The sequence below is a fragment of the Pygoscelis adeliae genome, unplaced genomic scaffold, assembly GCF_000699105.1.
Source record: "Pygoscelis adeliae isolate BGI_AS28 unplaced genomic scaffold, ASM69910v1 Scaffold3, whole genome shotgun sequence".
In the NCBI taxonomy this organism is placed as follows: domain Eukaryota; kingdom Metazoa; phylum Chordata; class Aves; order Sphenisciformes; family Spheniscidae; genus Pygoscelis; species Pygoscelis adeliae.
In genome coordinates this window covers 2,473,287-2,489,032 of record NW_008824446.1, presented here as the reverse complement: position 1 = coordinate 2,489,032, position 15,746 = coordinate 2,473,287, and positions in this window count along the sequence as shown.

The following is a 15,746-nucleotide window of genomic DNA, read 5'->3' as shown; positions in this document are numbered from 1 at the left end:
TACAAAGTTTAGAATAATGAAATATTCTAAACACCTTGGCCCTTTTTGTGTTTCTAGAAAATTCGACAGTACCTGAACTGCATCGTTTGCTTGTCAGGTATCTTGTTGCCTATGGATGCCTGCTAGCTTACCTCCAGCCAGTTCTGAAGTGGTAAGTCTGGCTCATCAGCTTACTCAGTAACGTGCTGATCATGACTCAAGTCCTTCCTTGCACTATCCTTGATGACTTCATGCTCTCTGTAGCTTTTCTCTCCATTGATCTACCAGTCTTTCCATAAAATGCTTAAGTATTTCCTGAAGTCTCTCTTCCCTTTAGACCTGTCACCTCTTTGCTTTCCTCTCTGTCCTCATTTGTTCAGCCTGATACCTCTGAACTGACTCAAATATTCATGAGTGTGGCAGCAGTTCTGACCACTGACTATATTGTCTCCTTATATTTATTAATTGCAGATATCATTCTTGGTAAACACTGCCTTGAGGCCTTACAGTCGTGTAAGTAAAGTAGAAGGGTTTTGCTGCAAGATCAAAAAAAAAAAAAAAAAAAAAAAAGTAAAGCAACTCAGTCTCTCCTTCCAGCAAGGTGGGAAGTAAGCTGAGGGAAGGTGGGAGTGGGATATGTTGGTTGTATTTTTCCATGCCATCACTCCCCAGTCTTGCAGTAATATACTGGGCAGGAGGAAAGGTCACACAGGCACCAGAGTTACGATTGTCAGCCACTGGAGCTGTAAGACTGGCTCTTACTTCACACCCTGAACGTGTGGCCCATATGTATCTGATGAAACCCTTTCACTGCAACAGTTATCTCCATTCTCTCTTCAGCTTCTCTGTTTCTGCCTTTCAATTTCTTTAACGTATACATTTACATTTAGAGGGAAAAGTAGGGTGAGAATGCTAGCAGACTTGTATTGTAACAGTATGTTAGGACAGTTACTATTATTTAGAAGAATTTTAGAAAACAGGCTCAACCAGTTGAGCTTTGTATCTCTAGATGACAGAGTAGTTTCAGATCTTCCAAACTAACCTTTACAATGTGCTTTGTCCAGTGCAGGTATTTCTAATTGGCTACATACCTGCTGAAGCATGATCTAGGAGTTACCTTTAACGTACCCCTAGGGTTTAGGCGTCAGTAACATCTCAAGTGCAAAGCTACCTCCACTTGGCAACTGCTTTTTTGTCAGAAGTCCCTGATGCCTTGATTTGTATTTTTTCACTCTCCTCCTAAGCACCTGCACTTGAAAATCTACTTTTAATCTTCTGAGGATGATATAGAAGCCCTCCCCTTCATGGAGCAGGTGATCTTTAGGTAATACAGTGGAGTCTTTTTGTACACCTGGACAGAACACCATACGGGCTTGCTCTTCAAATCACAAGTAGCATGTACTAAATCAGTGATGGCTTGTGTTACCATCATGTATCCACAAATGAACCTTTAACAGATGTAGGCTTCGTTATCAGGCTGTTGGTTAAAAAGCTGTCCTTCGCAAGATATCAAAGCGATGCAGACTTTTAAATGGTCAAACTAGATCCTGCTATGTGTGTGGACCACTTCTGGAATTACGTGCCTTCTGAAAATTTTGCATGTGTGAAAAATCTCACTTTGTGTAATTAATGATTATATTGTAGAAAAGATCTTTAAGCATGCCCAGCTCAAAACTGTGTGTGTGGTAACTGGACGTAAGAACATTTATATGAAACTGCTCCCATGTGTTGCGAAGGTCATTTAGGAAAGGTTGACATCATGAGTGATTCATGTCTGCAAAAACAGAGCGACTGACATACTATCACAACGTCACTTGAGATGAAAGTCTTGGCTGTCAGAGCATTTGGTGAACACGCTGCCAGGACTTGGTGGGACTTGACGTCTGTGATGCAGCCCAAGGGGAATTGCAGTTTGCATATTTACATGGATGATCAGATGGCACCTCATCAGCCGCAGTCCATCTTGCAATGAATTTTTTTTTTTCTGTTTCCACTGCATGGTGTAGTTAGGGCTTAACTATATCTCCGACTTGGAAGATCAACTCTACTTGCAGTAATCTCACCAGCTGCTGACATGTTTGGATAGTCACCAGACTTTAAACAACTTCTGAAATGTGGCTGGTAACCACATGCTAATGTAACTTTTCAATGACTTTGCTTCCTTTTTTGGACAGCTTGTCAATAACACATCTACAGCAATAGTTTAAATAAGATCACAAAAGATCGTCAGTTCACTCTTATCTTGATTTGTTGCAGAAGTGGAGAAAGCTAGTCAAGAGGAGGTAGGTATCAACAGGTGCTTCCTAGTGTCAGTGGACATAGCTAGAATGCAGAAGTATTCAAAAGCCTCCCATGTCATCATGTATCATCACGATACCTGAAAAATTAGTGTCTTACCTTTCTCTGTTTATGACACTGACTGTTAGATGACAGTTGACAGTAATTTGTGATGTCAAATCAGGACTGAAGCAAAGATTCTTCCTAAATTTTTTTTTTTGGCAGCATCCTCCCAAGTGAATTATATGTTGGAATATAGCAACTTATAGTGGTCATAGATATTAGGCATTCAGGATGTAAAATTGCTTAAAAAGTTAACTGGGCTCATATAATGTGGCGAATGCAAAGAATTGCTGAGTGCACAGTCTTGGTTTCTTCCAAAAACTTTAGCTTGCTGAAGACTTTTACGTCCTGTAGCTATGCCAGTGAGCCAGCAGCAGTTTATCAGTCAGCTAGACAACACTGTAGATGTAGACAATGTCTTAAAATGGCTTATTGACAGTCTTCTTCAGGTGAAATAGCTCCTGATGAGTTATTGAGGGCTGATGCTAAACATCAACTGTATAAGATTGCTTCCATTTTTTCAAGCCATTAATGGACTAGGATGAGAAAGCTGAAATGGGGTTTACCTTGGCAGCTTGGTATTCAACCTTGCTCAACCCCTGCGTTGGTTCTGCTTTTGTGTTCAACTTGATCACAGCCATTCCAGCTCTTCTACCAACACAAATATCTCATGCAGCACTCTGCAGAGACATGGCATGAAAAGTTTCTTTTCAGTGGGGCAGAGCTTAGTGAACCATAGCATGTTTCCAGGAACGGCAAAAATATCTACTCCCATGTTGAAACAGAATGTGGTATCCCAAGCAAAATCTCCACAGCCAGGTGATTCTGCTCCTCTCGCATCACCAAGTACATCCCAGAAAAGTGTTTTTTGGTTTTTTTCTTGTCCTCAGTCACTTGTTTGCTTACATACGGCATTCCCTGAGCAGCAAATGTACGTGGTTAGGCTCTTATGCTATTTGCCACCTGTAGCATTAGAAGGACATCAACTTTGGGAACGTTTATAGAAGTGTCTCCTCGATACACATGCTGCTTTAGAGTCCTTTTGACAGTGTCATGGCTAGCTCTTTAGGAGATCTGTTATGAGCTTGAATCTTTGACAACAACCATCAGACAAGCACACGATCGATATCACTTGTAGTCTTACATGTTCCTGTGGTGTGACTTGAAGCCTCCTGGTGCTTTTTGTTAGTCTAGCAGTGACAGCGTTACATTTCATCAGGCACCCCAACAATGAGATTGCAATCTTGTGCTAAGATGTACAGACCGTGACAGAGTTTTCTACCAATCATCCCCTAGGAACAAAGAGAAAAAACTTGCAAAAAAGTATCTCCTAAACAACATTTCAGAAAAAGAGAAAGTGTATATCGAGGTTGCCAACAATAATATCACAGAATTTTTTAGTTATCAGGTTAGAGGGCAGTGTACCTTCAGCTTGAGGTCCCAGCAGAGGAAATTTATCCATTCCTTTTGAAATGATGAGGTCTGATTAGATGGGCTCCCTGATCTCATATTCTTGTTTTACACCGGCTTTTCTTCTTGCCTCAGAACTTCCATTGTCACCTCACTCTATTGCCGTTTAATAACGTACTTAGAAAACACTAAGCACTACCTGCACAGCTTCAAATGCTGCAAGGCTAATCTAGCCTTCTACTGCTCCCCCTACATGTCCTGATAGGCCAGGTGGGAACCCCTCACCTGCTTCCTATGCCACCAAAGCTCCCAAATACCTAGTTTAATCTTTATAAAGTGGATCACTACATAACAACCTGGAAAGCGGCACCATCAACGTGTGACCCTCCTGTGTGTTGTGTTCCAATGGCCTTGTTGTGCTCTATTTTTAGCTCACTTTCAGACTGTTGTTGTCCCAATTCCACTTTCCCTCTTTGGTTGGTCCAGCACATCCATTCCAGCTGGTAACAGGCCTCTGTGTTTGTCATTGCTCAATGAATGAACCACATTGGTAATGTTTTTGTAAGTTGCACGGAGAAACCCTGTTGTGCTTTTCCTCCTTTACTCCCTCTGCTGTAAGAAGCTTGCATAAATTTTAGTGTCACTTAGTCACACATGAATAAGACTCTTTCAGTGCCGTGAAAAAAATGTCATTGAAAGGCCAGTTATGAAAACAACTTTAATTTCCCTTAAATCCAGTAGAAGCTGTATATATTCATTTTATCTCTGGATCAGCCCTCTAGCTAGTAGAGCTTCTTATTTAGGTGCTATTATTGTGCTATACATTTTGAGTGAATACTTTTTTCAAGCAAAACTGCGTAACTGCATGGATTTCAATGTATGGCTTGAGGAACGTCAACAAAGAAACACTGAACATTTCCAAAATTCTTTTAACCCATAAGTGGTTAATGTTAACATTTGTCTAGTGCCAATAAAGTTAAATTTATGTGGCACGTAATTTAGGAAATTGAGTAGGCAGAGAGCTGGTCGATGTCTTCTTAGCTAAAAAAAATGTTCACTTTCCGTTAAACGCTCACACACATTTGTCATAGCAACCTTGAAGGTGGCCATAATGCTAAGCAAAATAAACAGTGCTAGCATAATGTTCACTGTAATAACATGTCTCATGAGCTAGTTCAGTACTCCTTTTTATTACCTTATTTTCATTGCTCATTCACTGTGTTGGAGTTCTGTTTTGTGGTTTAATCATTATTACATCATTTTCCTTTCTTAATTTAAAGCTGCTGCCCTTTTCCTGTCATTCCATGCCACCTCTTTACTATGTGCACGTATCCCTCTTAACTTGCTTTATTTCTTAGTAGTGAGTTCTCTACTCTATTAGTTCCCAATAAAGGCTAATAGTTAGATAAATTTTGTATAAATTTAACTAGACAACGCTTTGTCATTAGGAGAAAAAAAAAACAAAACATGAAGGATTAACAAGAAAAGGGCAATACAGTTAACAAAGTATGACAACACAAAATGCATAGAAAGGTTAATCAAAATCCACCATAGTCACATCTTCATGAAACAAAATTCTGAAGTGTATAGCTAACGCTCATCGAATTTCATAAATCATGGTCAAAGCACCCAATCCTGAGTTTAAAGTAGAAAAACTGTTCTCTATTCCAGTCTTCTTCTATTGCCCTCTTCATTTTGTAGATGAAGAAACCTAGGTAAAATTGAGCATGTTTACCAAACAGTGTACCAGAGATTTCCAGCAGATGGACAGCTGCTACTCTATGCGCCTTCCCAGTCACTCCTAATATATATGGCAAACTCCCCGCTGACTCTCCCTGGGAAAGGCCACCTGCCAGGTCAGGACTGAAAAGGGACAAGGATTCAGGGCTGGCACCCTATTTTACTCCTTTTACCCTTTAATAATCGACACAATGAAATAACTGAACTGCTTATTCTTAAGCAGCATATATGTACTCTATGAACAGAAAAAAATTAAAATACTATATTACCCTTTTCCCTAGGAAAAACGTGCTAGTTCATCATACTGGTAGCTATTTTTATCTGGTAATCCTCCTCAGATGAGAGATGAAACTCTGTTCACCTCAGATGGCTCGTGTAGAACAAAAGAAATACTCACTTTTCAAAAACCCTTCTGAGTCCCATTCACTCAATTCTATGTAAATTGGGAAAATAGGCAGTTTTTAAAAGGTTTTGTATTGTCCATCCTCTGATATTCTGTCCAAGTCTTTGTGTATAAACATATGAATAAATCATCCTTGTCATGTCCAAAGTACATCTCACAATGTTTATCCACAGTGCTATATTCACAGAAAGACTATCTACAAGAGATGTAGAGTCCTCCAGGTTTTAATGAACAACAGAAGGAACCAACAGAATGACAAGAAATAAAATTTGATGATACGTTATGTATAGTTGCTTTATAAAACCCCAAAGAAAATGTCACAAATCCTTCCCCCCCCAACCAAAAGTATAATCCACAGAAAATATACTTGTTTTCAGGAGCTTTTCCCAGGTGCTGATGCTTCACCTTCAATGATTACCGTTGCAAACGGCGAAGTGCACCTAAAGCAGCAAAGTTCCTCTCATTTAACTGTCTGCACTGAAATATGATATCATTATTATTGCAATGGTTATGTGGTTTCTCTCTTCTCACTAATCCCCCTCTCCCTGTGCAATGCTCATCTACCAGAATAGCGGGAAGGAAATGCCATTAGGCAAAACTCATTTCCAAAGGTCTATCTGCATGAGTAAGGACTTGCTTGCAAGAGAGCAGATTGAAAGTCTGGGTCAAATTTGACTAACGCATGATAGCTTCATTTAAAACCAAAACAAACAAAAAAACCCCTTTCTTATTCCAAATGAAAAGGAAATTCACATAAGCAACATTCTATAAATACAACAAAAGGTCTTTACTGGTATTTTTTCAGCAGTACAATGTGACAGTTCATTTATGGAATTGGGTTTATTTGAGTATATATGGCCTAACCTTTTCATGCAATGGTATTCTGAAGAAACTAATAGATTAGCCAAGAGCTGGTGGGCTAATGCTGTTTGTCTTTGGTTTATGATGTTAATTAGGTTTACCTGATTGTCTGCCATTTACCTCAGACCACAGGATTAACTGAGTGCCCTTCATATTAACTCTCTCATCAGATAATTATCATTGCTTTTTCCATGCAGTATTATTACATACAACATTTACTTTAATTTCCTCCAAATATTGAATAAAAAGCGTATTCATTATACAATGTATTTACTCTTAGAGTCATGAAGTCATGAACTCATTTTAAGGACTAAGGAAAAGAAGCAAATACAAAACGATTACGGGCAAGACATGCTGTCTGCCTCAGCAGTCAGTTTAACGTCCATCACGGAGAAATATATTTTCCAAGGCCAATTGTGGCACAAGTGTTTTTAACTTGCCCTTGCTTACCCTGGTTTAAATCTGGAGTAACTCGCTAAAGTTAGAGAGTAGAAGCCTGGATGAATTCCACAAAGTGAGAAAAGAATTTGGCTGCTAGCATATAAAACTAAAGCTGTTAATCTTCCTTTTTCTAGAGTTGGTCATTTCTTTATAAATGTTTATTACAGTTGTAGTATCTAGGAAGAAACTTATTTAACATTTTTGGCTGAAAATATATTTTCTCCTCCTGAAATCTATATCTTAAGAAAGTGTCTTATTCTATCAAATACATTAACCTCCCTCCCTTTCTGTACAGCTGTACTGCCTCTACACTTCTCAGTCTTACCAAGTGGTTTCCTTTACAATACTTCCAGGAAGTAAGGATGTGATAGTATTCCCATTTCATGGACAGCCAACTGAGTCTCATAGGGATTGTGGGCTAAATTCAGAGCAAGGATTTTTTTCCTCAAGTGTCTCTGTAGGCACTTACAGACACATTCAGTTGCCTTACCTACTCAACACAGAAAGGCATCTAAAGTCACTCAATACCCAATATTTCATGTGTGAAGTTGTATTACCTGTTGGACAGACATACAGGTGCATCAAGTTGCAACCATATCAAACAGCCAGCTGCTGGGCAGCTCCGGAACTCTGCCAGGATTCACAAAAGAGAGGTTCCTCATCCTTTTTTATCCACGATTCTTGATTTACTACCTGAATCTGGAGTATAAATTCTCCAGTAAGACGGACATACGAGGTGGTCCCAATAGTTCAGCTTGTCTGAGTAGCCCCTTGGGCTGTGGGTCCCAGGCGTGGTCCCCATCAACGCTGGTGTGATTGCTCCTAGGTGATTGCTCCATCCACCAGGTGCTCCGACAAATTTCTTTAGGGGAGTTTGCTTTCTATGAAACACATATTTGCTGTGCCAAAAAGGCACATTTTCAAGGCATGCAGCTGGGCAGGGGAGGACTGGGTTCTAGAAATTTCTCTGTGAAACCAATTTATTAATAACTGACGATCTTCAAGAAGAGGGCTTGCCTGAGAAAGCCTCAGCCTGTTTGCTACACAGTAGAGGTTTGAATTTGGATCTCCCACAATACACAAAATGCTGGAATAGTCAGTTGAAGTGTACCACCTCCAACCCTCTTTTCTTAGCTATTAAAAAAAGAATTTGCCTGTTACTTAGAAGAAGAACAGTGACACTTAGACCCTTGCCCGCCCCTTGATGTGTCCTACTGGATAACCAAGCTATCTCCTGTCCAGATCACTCAGTCCTATGAACTTCACCCTTCAACATCTAAGTCTTTTCATGCTTTATGGAGTATAGGCTGGGCGCTTACATCAGGGCATGCATTACAGCTGGTAGCATGCAAAACCTAGCTGAAGATTTGAGGACCTCCATTAACTTGTCTGTAAGAAGACTGACAGAGCTGAAAACTGACCTGGAAACTCTGCTCCAGCACGTTATCTTGAGTCCTCCCTTCTGTCCACCATATTTTTCTTCTTGAAACACAGCAGTGTCTCAGTGGAATCACAAACTAAACCCACTTTTTTTCTATCTAAAAATACTTTTTCACTACATTTATTTTATCTTTATGTTTAGAAAGACAGCAAGGACCACCAACCCTGTGTGAGAAAGGAGTGGTGAAAAGATCCTCGGGTGCCCACCCGGTGTACTCAACTTGTCTTAGAGTAAAGGAGCTTATCCATTGACACCCTGGAACTAAAGTGGGCCACTGACCACTTGTATGCTTTGTACATGCTGCGATTTGTAACTGTTCCCAAACAAAGAGCTTCCTGTCTTGCAAGGTGCTGATCCTCATCTTAGTAAAGCCAATAGGAAACAGCGCGCCTCAAGGTTCGGTCGTGTCTCAACACTACTTATTTTTTGATTTGTATTTATGATTGGAAATTTTCTTGGCAGTCTGGTGTCTGAATGGATGTCTACATTGTAAAAAATAAAGCAAGGATGAGCAAAAGCTCCTACAAGAGAACTCTTAAATAATACTAACATGCATATAGGTGTCACCTAATGATGGAAACAAATAAGGGGAATGATAATTTGTGACAATCAGCATCAAGAGCTAACACAAAATGTATTAAAAGTAAGTTTATTGCTACAATGGGGGTTTTGAAAGACTATTAAGGAATATTATTCTCAGATAAGGACCTAAATGGATCTGCATGCGGAGCTGCATGTAGCTGTGTGTATGGAGGTTACAATGAAAATCAGTTAAGTTGTGAAGAAAACTTATTTACTACTTTGTTTCTATTTACTATCTTATACATTGATGCGGAAGCCAGAAGATCTACTGAAGCAAAAACCCTCTAAGAACACACCTGAACAGAAAGGGGAGTTAGAAAGAAAATAAGGGGCAGAAAGTATATTTTTAAGTTAATATAACTAAAATTATAAATAACTTGAATTTAATATACTTTTTCTCCCCAGAAGTCCTTTCCATTCCACTAAGGGAAGGCTACATAATAATCATTGTCTACAGAACCACTCTGTGCACATACATTGTGTATGTAGCTAGTATACAGAGCACCACCTACTGACATATAAAGAGCATGAAATATTCTTCCTTCCTAAATCATCTTCACTGCAGCTCATAACTGTTTGTGATTTTAGTTTTGTTACACCTCACAATCTGTCCTTCATTTAGCTATGTCTTCCAACTCTAATTCACACTATAACGTGTAAAAGGACTATGAGGCAAATAAAAATATCTTGGGAAGTAATCAGCCTAAGGACTTGCTCTTCCTATGTCTCCAGCCAGCACATGTCCTGAATGTGATGATTTCTGTGAGCAATCATATAATGTATATAGTAATAAAAATGTGAATTTAAAAAAAAAAAAATCTTCTTGCATTGGCAGGGAGTAAAACATGCATTTGCAGAGGCCATAATCTCTCATTCATTCTCTCAGCCTGCATAATTTACACCAAATCCCATCTTGGATGACTTCACCTTTCACGACAGTAGTCTTAACTTTGCTTCCTTGTGGGAAGAAACAGTAGAAAATAATATATTACAGGGATCACTGTATCTGCCTCCTGTTAAGCTGAGTTTAAAGGTTTTAGTAGACTATTTGAGAGCTGTTGATTAAGTACTGCTGTCCTTACTTCCCTCAAACAAGAGGAACTGGTGTATTTCGCAGTTCCTATTCCTCTGGCTTCCACCAGACACACTGAGGTTGAAATTTCAAGACTGCTCGAAGTGGTTTTACTGCTGTCACCCTCCAGATATGAGCCTGTGTCCCTGAAGTGGCTCAGATAACAATAGTGTGCTGATACGAGACAGTGCAGCTATGTGAGAGCTGTATAGAGCTCTGTGGGCTAAATGTTTCTAATGTAGATTTTTTCCCCTCAGTTTTATAGAAATGAAATGCAGCTCCACAGAAAGAAGGTATGAATGACAAAAGTTGTCTTGAAAATAAAAAGGAAGTTGAGTCTTCCTCACTTCTCTGTTCCATAGTATATTAATTTTTTTAAAAATCAAATCAAAAACCAATAAAGGGAGCAAGAAATCCAGGTACTTTTCTCTATCTGTGTAGTTTAGCCACTAGTTACTTGGTGTATGAATTAGCAATGCAAATAGTGAGAGGGAGAAGAGTATTTACAGAGTAGCTGGAGGATTTGTGGAAGCCGTCACGCACGCATGATGACAGTGTCTTGGTTTCACCCACATTACTCCCTCTTCTCAGTTACAGAGCCCCCAACTCTTTGAGGAGCAGCCATATGGTTAGGGAGAGGGGAACTGATGCTGCACAGACAGGATTTGGGGTTTTTTTCTGTGCTTTCAGACAGAGAGCTCCTTGGGGACAAGCTGGGCTTAGGTGGTTGCATAATTTTGCTCTATTTCCTAAGTAATTTTTTGCAAGATCCTTTTCAAAGGCTTGCACAATTCTACTTTTCTTAGTTTATAATCTTATCTTTCGGTTTCTGTCTTAATAACTCATGTGAAGGTATGCTATTAGCAAAAATCTGTCATTTAACAAAGACAGTCCTTCACAGCATAGCCAATATTTTAAAGGATTGTACTAATACTAAGAGGACGCACAAAAATCCCGCCAGATCCTTTCTGAAAGAATTGAAAAATTTCTGAGCTTCCTGAGTATTCCCCAAAGGCATTTTAAAAAAAAAGGCTTTTGTGGATGACCCTTCTGATTTCATCTCACCAACAGTATGTTGAGGTCATCTGAGATTTACACGATGCAGACATTTGGGGAAAGGGAGAGGAGACTATTCTTAAAGAGCTTCAAGGGTGCTAACAATTATTGTCATTATATGTTACCAGTAAGCTCAGAAATATATTAGAAGCCTTCTAAGAGTGTCAGCCATGATGGTATCATTTGGCATCGGACCCCCAAAAAGGAAAGCATAAGCAATAAATATGCTGGAAGGTCAGAGGAAGAATTTGGCACTGTCAGAATGGACTGGGTCTAAGCATTTTTCCTGATGGGGAAAAATAGCCATTAGAAAAATGATTGTTGCTATTTATGAACATCAGGTTGCTAAGTGACATCATGTGATGTTCACTGCTTCATTGGCCACCCACAGTTCTCAAGGAATAGCAACAGAGGGGGTGAAAGAGGTGAAAGAAATCCAAAAGGCTGACTTACTACAAAAAAAAAAAAAGGCCTACAATTCAAGGCAAAGCAGAATAAGCTTTCTAAAAATACCTTCTTTCTTTTTCTAGGAGAATCCAATAGAATTAGGTTAAGAACTTTTTACAAAAGCAGTACATAGGTAAATCATTTCAGAGAGCGAACCTAAGAACTAAAACCTACCCCCAACCTCAAACATAAGTTGGTGACCTGCTTTTATATATACAAATGTAAACGTATGTATGTGTGCACGTATGTGTGTTTGTATTAGATTTTCCATGAGAGGAAGACTGTATGCATTAAAGGCCACGTCATACATTTTTTAATTGCTTCTAATGTTGTCAGACTTCAATCATTTGGGCTCAAATGCTTCATGCTCCTTTAATTTACTTGATTTTTTATTACTTCAGCCATGTCAGCTCAGCTGCTTCACATAGATTAGATTATTTAAGCAACTATTTCACTGAACCTTTAGCACTTCCCGTGCTTTGCAGTCTCTTGAAACTCATGAGGGGAACTGGGACAAGGACAGGATGGAGATGGAGAGTATAAAAAGTCTGGATCAAACACCCCAGGAAAGTATGCATGAGAAACTGATGAACTTGGATGTAGAAACAGAGAAGATGGAGAAGAGACAACAGACTGGACAATTCATTTTTTTCTGTTGTCATGTAAGAAAACCTCTAACGGTATGGGTTGGAGGCCAGCATCCAAATCTTCACCACTTCCTATTTTGGATACTCCTCGCACTCAGGACTTGAGAGGCATGGGGCATAAAGCAAGCTTGCTCAGCCTTTCTAGCCAATGTATCTTTTTAGCTGTTAATATTTAGTAATTTTTTTAATTTTTTTTTTTTAATCACCTCTCCCATTATGATTTCTCTTTGATGCCTTTTTGAATGCTTTACTCTGGACCACAAGCATTCATCTTAACTTTATTGATGCTTTGCTTTAACCTTTAATACTAATATATATATTGATCAAAAATACATATATACCCTAAATGTCCCTTTCCCCACCCTCTCACAGCCTCCTGTTGCCTCTCTCCTCTTCAGATTCTTTCAGTCATGTTATCCACAAACTGGCAGTTTTCATTTTTAATGAGCATAAGTACAACCGGTTATTAATTTGATGTCTGTTGTCCAGAGAAAACCATTTAGGATATTGGTTAATTAATTTTCTCTACTCTCACATACAGTGATTAGAAAGGAAAGGCAATTTGGCAGTAGTGAGTGCTGGGCTAAATGTGTTAGACAGGTAACTTAGGGAGAATGTTTGTTAATTTTTCCCTCACAACATGATTATCAGTAAGTACCCGTTATTGATACATCATTATCAACTTTCCGAGTTAGTACACACAGAGGTGAGTAGCCTGTTCCCAGTTTCAGAACCACAAGTTTATGCTGATTTGTATTCAGGTCACACTTTGATTTGGAGCTTAATTCCCTACCTAGAAGGGAATTTCTGTCAGAGAATGCAAAACGTCAGGTTCTAATCTTGCTTGTTGAAGCCCTTCCATCACCAGGCTCCCTGAAAACTGCTTGTGCAGCATTACTGAAGCCTTTAAATTAGAAGTGTGTCTTCTTTTAGAGAGGGAAAAGCAAGAATTTCATTTTATGCACACTTCTTTGTTGACGTTTTCATTTGTGCTTTTGGAAAAAAAAACAACAAAAAGACAAATATGCCCTCAGTTCATTTTCCCATGCTAACAGAGTAGCTTTTTTTTCTGTGGCAAACACACCTTCCAGACAGGGAGTTGCTTTCGGACTTTAGTGGTTCACTCCCTTCCTGTTTGAGACCAATTATGTCTCATTTGCAATGCCATTAGTCAAGGAAGTGGCTATCCTGAGGTCACTTCTCAGCCCATCCTTCCTAAATGGCACTGGTGTGCCTTTCTTCCAAGCCACCAGGCCGTGAGGTTGGGCCCTCTTTGTGGTGTAGGCTCCTCCAAACGTACAAGCACGTAAACCTTTCAGGGCTGGCCACAACTAGCGCAAGTTGAAATCCTCCAAACTAATTTGAAAGCTGTGGTTTGAAAAATGATGCTGGCTATTTATTAAAACAGCGAGCATGATCAGACCAAGCCAACTTGCTGGTTTAACAGATGGAAGCTTGTTAAAAATCTTTATTCCAATATGTTAAGAATCCAGTTTTGCTACAAATTGTGAAGTATGACTTGTGAGTCAAGCCCCAGTGGAATGGATGTCTCATACTTTGAAAGTCTCAGCTTTACATTCAAGACCCAACATTTGCCACTTTATGATGTTTTGATTTGGGGTTTTTTTTAGAAGTAAACTATTCCCATCATTTAATAATAGCCCCCGTTTCTGATCTTTTATTTTAACTAGGACAGCTATTCTGATACTTTACATTTTATCAGTTGATGAGACTATGATGATGATTATTATTTCTTAAATTTATTAAGTTCTGGTCTACTGTCTTCACTACCCAGATAACGCTGTTTTTTACACCTGAAGCACGAGTTTTAAGTTCTTTCCCAAGGTCACACTGCGTACATGACCAGCAGAGAAATCATTTTGTCTTACTATATGCAAAAGATCTTCCTTTCTCCGATTTCTGTTCTCCTCATCAGAATGAAACTAATAGGGGAAAAAACCACAGAAAATTCACTTAACTGTGGCCAATCCATGGAATAAAGAAACAGGTAGTGATAAAGAAAAGAGTTGTGAGCTAAAAGAGGGAGCTGTTGCAAATCTATATGCCTGGTTTCCCTATGGAGGCAGCATAGTGCCTGTGGTGCCCTCGCACACATGCTTTCCTGGAGAACTCTGCAGCCTTCCCGTGTTATTGACATAGGTTGTGGGGACTCGGTAGCAGATTTCTGATCTCAGAGAATCCCTCTCAGGCACCTCACATACCTGGTCACATACCTTCTTTGCCATTTAAATAGTCAGCATATTTTAATTAAATAGGTATTTGCGTAAGAGCTATCGTAAGACTTTTCTCTGTTGAACTTTCTTAAAATGAAAACAGAGTAAGTATCAAACAGGCACCTATGACTACATCATACAGAGTATAAAAGCTTAAAATGAAAGTTTGTGTACACTTATTAGGAGATTAATTTTCAACCAGAAAACCTGAAAGCAGGAACACTGTGCTTGGTTTTTCACTCCTGTAACTCTAGTTTTGAGCTGAGATGAATAAAGTTACCTTTCAGTGTAACAAGTGAAAGAGAACAGAGAACGGCTGTAATACATGAAGCTCCTCACAGTGAAGCCCCACCACTTAACTTCTAAAAAATAATGTCAGTGTAAATCATGATGTGATGAATGCTCCACTGAAATGATTCATGCCATATGGTCTGAAGAGCAAAACGGGCACAGTTTATTTTTAAAAGAATGAGAAATATGAACTTGGAATATTCATTGCTTCGTCCTGCCAGGCTGAACATTTGCTGTAGCAGGGGCCAGACTTGCTGCAGGTCTGTCTTTTTTTGCTCACTTAATATGTTGCACTAGTTTGAGGCTTCAGTCTCATTCATAATGGAATAATGTCCACAAAATTATGATCAGTACTCAGCAGCCTCTTCCACAAACAAATGTTCACTGGGCACCTACAGACTAAATCTTCTTCTCACTTTCTCTTTAAAAAAATCCATGAGAAACCTCAGAAGTAAATAGTCCTCACAGTGTAATGACTGTCTTGGTAGCGAGAAGACACTTAAATTGAGTCCCCTGACAGAGGTGAAAGGTGCTGGCAATTCCATGAGTCGCTCAGCTTTCCCTTTTGTAAAGCTGCTTGTGGTCAACACCTTTCTTGCTATATTGTTGTGTACTAATGTATTCAATGTGAGACTCCACTTAAGCAAAAAGAAATCCAGGCACTTTCAATAGTCATAATGCTTCTCTTGTAATGCACCACTAGAAAAAAACAGAAGCAAATAAATGTAGATGCCTGGTCTGCAAGGAATTATTTATTTTTACCAGTGATGCTAAAAGGTACGAGCACATCTCACTGAAATAT